Source organism: Epinephelus lanceolatus, chromosome 21 (assembly GCF_041903045.1).
Source record: "Epinephelus lanceolatus isolate andai-2023 chromosome 21, ASM4190304v1, whole genome shotgun sequence".
Classification (NCBI taxonomy): domain Eukaryota; kingdom Metazoa; phylum Chordata; class Actinopteri; order Perciformes; family Serranidae; genus Epinephelus; species Epinephelus lanceolatus.
The window spans coordinates 1,971,243-1,977,242 of NC_135754.1; positions in this window are offsets into that span (position 1 = coordinate 1,971,243).

A 6,000-nucleotide genomic window follows, 5' to 3' on the forward strand; every position below is an offset into this window, starting at 1 on the left:
TACGATAAGCTATTATGGCAAGGCTTAACTATACAGACCCGTGAGCAGTGATAACTAACATGTCTTTGGGGTCATCGGGTGGGAACCTCCTTTCACTGGTGTTTCGTCTAGTTAGTCCCACGACACCTCCAGGAGGCTAGACAGTGATCTCTGGCGTCCCAGAGACACTCCCCTAATGCCAGGTCTCACTGCTCCCCACACTAACCGAACAACCTCCTTTACCTTACCGATACTACCACAGAGGAGGTAGACCCAGGGAAGGAAGCCTTGTTAGGCTATCACACTCCCCCGCCGGGTTAGGCTGTACAGTCTACCTCCCCAGGACGAGCCCTCACAACAATGACGCCTCCAGGAGGCTGGACAGTGATCTCAGCCCAAACAGCACTGCCAACTTCAACCAAGCCCAGGCTCCGTTTATGCGAGCTCCAGGCAGAAGCAATGCTGATACTACCTTTACTAGCACATTCACCATACTCTATTTCACACGCTACATAGCATAACTACAATGTAAGCTAAAGTTAAAGGAGATAAATGAACTCACAGGATCAGCAAACACACTCACTTTGCAGCATGGTCTCAAACAAAATGGATTCAAATAGGCCACTCCCACACTTAAATAACCTTCCTCTTCCTGGATTTCCTTCTTACTTACACATGGCTTTCTCAGCCCAAACAGCACTGCCATCTTCAACCAAACCCAGGCTCCATACATGCGAGCTCCAGGCAGAAGCAATGCTGATACTAGCTTTCCTGTCACATTCACCATACTCTATTTCACACACTACATAGCATAACTACAATATAAGATAAAGTTAAAGGAGCTAACTGGACTTACAGGATCAGCAAGCACACTCACCTTGCCGCATGGCCTCAAACAAAATGGATTCCAATAGGCCACTCCCACACTTAAATGCTTCCTCTTCCTGGATTTCTCCTGACAGGAAGTGGATCTCTCCACCTGATCTCAAGGAGTTATGTGCCCTGCTTAGTAGTTCCCCCAGCTGGCCCCCAGCTGACATTATTTCTTCTGTAATAGATAAACTGGCTGCATTTAATTGCTTCATCTGACATTTCCCTCACTGTCTTCCTCAAATTCTGTCCCCGCACTCCGAGTTCCCCCAGGAGTGAGACAGTTGATCTTGCTATGAATCCCCTACACCCCACTTCCACTGGACAAATCCTAGTCTTCCATCCTCGCTGCTCAGCTTCTGCTCCTAAGTCTGCATATCTAAGCTTTTTTCTTTCATAGGCTTCTTCCACTGAGTCTTCCCAAGGAACTGTCAGCTCAATGAAATAAACTATCTGTTGACTCACTGACCACAACACTAAGTCAGGCCTCTGCCTGGTACAGACTATTTCCTGAGGAACAACAAGCTTTCCCCCTAAATCTACTTGCATTTCCCAATCACAAGCACCTTCTAGGCGGCCACACCCTTGCCTCCTCACTAACTTATCCCTTCTGTATTTCTCTCCCTCACGGACAAACTGAATTACTAATAAAATAAACATCAGTCAGTCAGTCATAAACATTACTGCCAGTGTAACACTGCTAGAGCTATGCTTGCAATTTGAAATAGAAAATTAGTAGAAACACTTACGGTTGATTGACCTTCCCCGGCCTTGGGACCTTGGTCAACCTGCACAACTCAAACCAGAGACATCAGTCAAAAATGAAAGATGCTAAGTGATCTGAATGCTTTGGCAATCAGTGACCTAAAATACTAACATTTAGTTGACCTGTCCCGGTCAGTCATAAACATTAGTGCTAGTGCAACACTGGTATGGCTCCACTTGCTGATTTGAAATAAGGCAATTAATAGAAATACTTAGGGTTGGTTGAACCTCCCTGGCCATGTGACCTTGGTGTACCTGAGCAAGTCAAACCAGAGATGCCAGTCATTCGGGACAGATACTAAGTGATATGAATGCTTAAGTGTTTAGTTAATTGCAATACTCACAACTGGTTGACTTGTCTTGGGCCACAGACCTCGATGAACCTGAGCAATCCAAAAAAGAAACATAAATGACAGATACTAAGTGATTTGAATGCTTTGGTATTCTGTTACTGGAGATACTCACGACTAGTTGACCTGTCCTGGTCCACAGACCTCGATGAACCTAAGCAATCCAAAAAAGAAAAATCAGTCAGTCATAAACATTAGGGCTAGTGCAACACTGGTATGGCTCCACTTGCTGATTTAAAAAAGCAATTAATAGAAGTACTTACAGTTGGTTGAACCTCCCTGGCCATGGGACCTTGGTGTACCTGAGCAAGTTAAACCAGAGATGTCAGTCAGTCAGAGCAGATACTTAGTGATCTGAGTGCGTTGGTATTTTGTAACTGGAGATACTCACGTCTAGTTGACCTGTCCCGGTCCACAGACTTCGATGAACCTAAGCAGTCCAAAAAAGAAACATCACTCAGTCATAAACATTAGTCAGGGCCTGAATCTCACTGCAGGATAGCAGGTACTGTGCATAATTTCAACAATTCCCGCAAATCCAGCACTTATTACACGGGAAATTCCCGCACACATTTACATTGATGTCTGTTGTTGTTGTTGTCCACAGCTTGTTTATTAAATGCAAGGGGCGTCATTTAGGTTACTTTTCACTGGCCAGCAATTCTTGTTAACCTGTCATTTTTCCATTGAAACACAGTGTTTCTGCTACATTCATTTAGAAGCGGCGGCACGGTGCTGCTAAATTATTGCCTCCACTGCTTCAGAATTGGGACAGATGCACGTCTCTGCTCCGGTACGTCAGCGGAGCTCAAGCTGCAGTGCACTTTCTCTCTCCTCTCCTCTCCTGACACAGGGGGAGGGGCAGACGAGGGCAGGGGATGCGTCAAGTTTCGTTTTTAAGCTGACAGTAAAGTAGCCTACTCAAGAAAATAAAATGGAGTTGGTTTTATGGCGTTTAAATGCCAACACCCGAGCAGATATAAACCAGTGATAGGCGTGCACAGAACAGTCACCGCGAGCAGAAAACTATCACAGCTGGGGCCTATTTCTGCTCCGCGAGCGTACAACTCAGTATCCGCATGCACAGGGCTGTGACAAGCGCACGCGACTCTCCCTACGCACTCGTTGTGCTCGACACTTGCTTGCTCAGTTTGTCTGTCTGTCTTCACAGTTGAAGACAGACAGTTGTCTGAGAAAACAAAGTGAAATAGTATTTAACAGCTGATTCTGTTTTTTTCCACTTACACCTCAGAAAGAGTGTTAGACATTATAGCAAAAGCTGTTTTAACCCACTTTTAGATTTGTAAAACCTATATTTTGCTTATGAAAACAGAAAAAGGGTGTTATCACTGATATTTCCAAATCCAGACCACATTAGACAGATGAAAAAATTTATTCTACAGAGATATATTGTGTGATTGTATTTCAAAAGGTAAAAATTATATTAATAATTGAAATAATATTACTATGACATAATATTAGTCCCTAAAAGAGAGATGGGGGATTTGGGCAAAAACCCAGCACTTAAATAAATGGACCTTTGACTCATTGAAAAATTTCTTTGTGGACCTTTAAGATTTGTATTTGAGTACCCCCTGCCCTACACAATAACAACAACAACAACAACAACAATGATAATATTTAAGAAAAAAGAGTTCTAATACCGTTTTTTGGATTGGTATCGGCACATATATATCAGAATCGGATCGGAACTGAAAAAAAGTGGATCGGTGTATCTCTACTATCTCGTGTGCTTGATATATATTTTTTTTCTTTGTGGAACTTTAGGGGCTCCGTACTTTTCTGCTAAGCTGAATGATAAACAAAAGTGTCAAGAACACTCTTCCTAACTATAGACTCACCTTAGTTGAGTTGTTACTGTCCACCAGGATAACTGTGTGTATTTGTCTGTTGGGGAAAGACAGGATAAAATCAGCCAGTGTATCAAGATGCCAGGAACACATTTAGGTTTTATTATAGTCAATATTGAAATCACGGTTATTAGACACAATTGATGTATTAAACATCATGCATTTCTTTAACTTTAAAAAAAAAAAAAAGGTCTTTAACAATGGATCAGTATTTTTTGTTGTTCCTCTTCTGACTCCTTGAATTTTAAGTGTTTCCAATTGCTTCAACCTTTCATGTGGACCAAAGGCTCTCTCTAGGTCATCTTGGCTCAAGCTGAACTAAACATGCCACAGCATGCCTTAAAGTGAACTTAAGCTTTTATGGAGGGGCAAGAGCACATAGTTGCAGGAGGATAGGGTGTGACTAATAACAACACAAAACCAGAGCATCACTGCAAAATGGAATGCAGCACAATAATTTTATCTTGTTTTCATAATTGTGGGAGGCCGTAGTTATAATTGAGATTTGCCTAATTGCCCAGCCCTAACTAAAACCTCATCAAGTGCCTCTATACTATACTATACTATACCTCTGAACTATGCATGCACACATACACTTTATCCAGTCCATAAGCTCAATTTTGCACTACTGATCTGTTTCTCATATTGCACTGTCGCTACCACTGTGCCTTTTTACTTTTCTGAGTATAACTCTTTTTAGCTCAGGTTTTATTTATGCCTCTACTTATTATATCTTATATTTTATATTTGCATGTTGTGTCAAGTGTACTGTCTGCACCGAGAGTCTGAAGAGAAAAGCAATTTCGATCCTCTGTATATGTCCTGTACATATTGTAGAATTGACAATAAAGCTGACTTTGACTTTGACTAACACCTACTCAAAGCCCCCTAATAAATACCTCTTCAAGGATCTCTAAAACCTGCTCGAGGACCTCTATAACCTCCCAAAGGATCTGTAAAACCTCTGACACCTCCTCAGGTACCTCTAAAACCTCTTACACTTACTCAACAATGTCTACAATGTATTTAACAACAACTAACAACACTTTCACGACGCTCTTGTGGTGGTACTGTTCTCTGTAGCCTAGCAGCTAATTAGTGGCTAGCGGCCGGCTCAGCGCACCCCACCCCCACCCCCCGGCGCAATGTTGAAGCTTCGATTTAAAATCGTTTTGGGCTCAAAAACTTCGATTTTCCAAAATGAAGTCGAAGGTCAGCACTAACGTGAACACACGACTCCTACATTGTTGAAGTGGCCACATTCACCAGGAAATAAGAAAAGGCAAATGTCAGTTAGCAGGCTAGCTAGGTAACGTTAGCTGTTGCTCCACGTGTGTGCATTAACCAGCAAGTAGATTTACCTTTCACGTCGGGCCCGTTAGGAGTTTATTTGATCATTACTCTTCATTCCCAGTTAGCAACAAGTTTGTAAATGAAGCTACGGTTGCCCGTGGTTCATGTGGGTGCCGAAAACTGTTTACCAACTGCCTATCATTTAGCTCTGAAGCTAAAGCGCGAACAAACAAGCACACATAACTTACAACTTTTCCTGATCTTTTGGAGCGAACAACATTACATAGAATGATTTAAGCTTTCAGTGGGATAACCTGTGTTTCAAATAAGACTAACAAATGATAAAGTTTCATGAAATCATTTGTCACACCTTTTTCTACCTTGCAGAATCCTCTCCAGCGGCAGCTCGGTGAATCCGTGGATTTTCGAGTGTCCAGGTAGATCCCTCCACTGAAAATTAAGACTCGTCATATCCATCCGCCACAGAGTTAGAGGAAGCTGGTTTAATTCCAAGTATTTGATCAATAAAGAGCTTTGCATCCGCAAATTAAAACAAAAAAAGGTTGTCGGAAGCAATTTTACTCATGACATAACTTCCAGTGTTGTCCCAAAAGTAGAACTGTTTTTCACAGCGGAGGGATCAGAAAGTAAGCCCTCCTCCCCTCCCAAAAAGGTGTTCTATTTCGTCCCTACTGACCGCCAGAGGCGGTGCATAAGCACTGGATAACTCCGCCCGCGCTAGCGCATGTGGAGTACGAATATCAACAATGTCACCCGTGACCCCTGCGTGAACTCCGGGAGGCTATATCTTCCGGTGTCAGCAGGTGATCTGTTCCTTCATTCTTCTCGTGATCGCGCGTTGAGGTGTATGT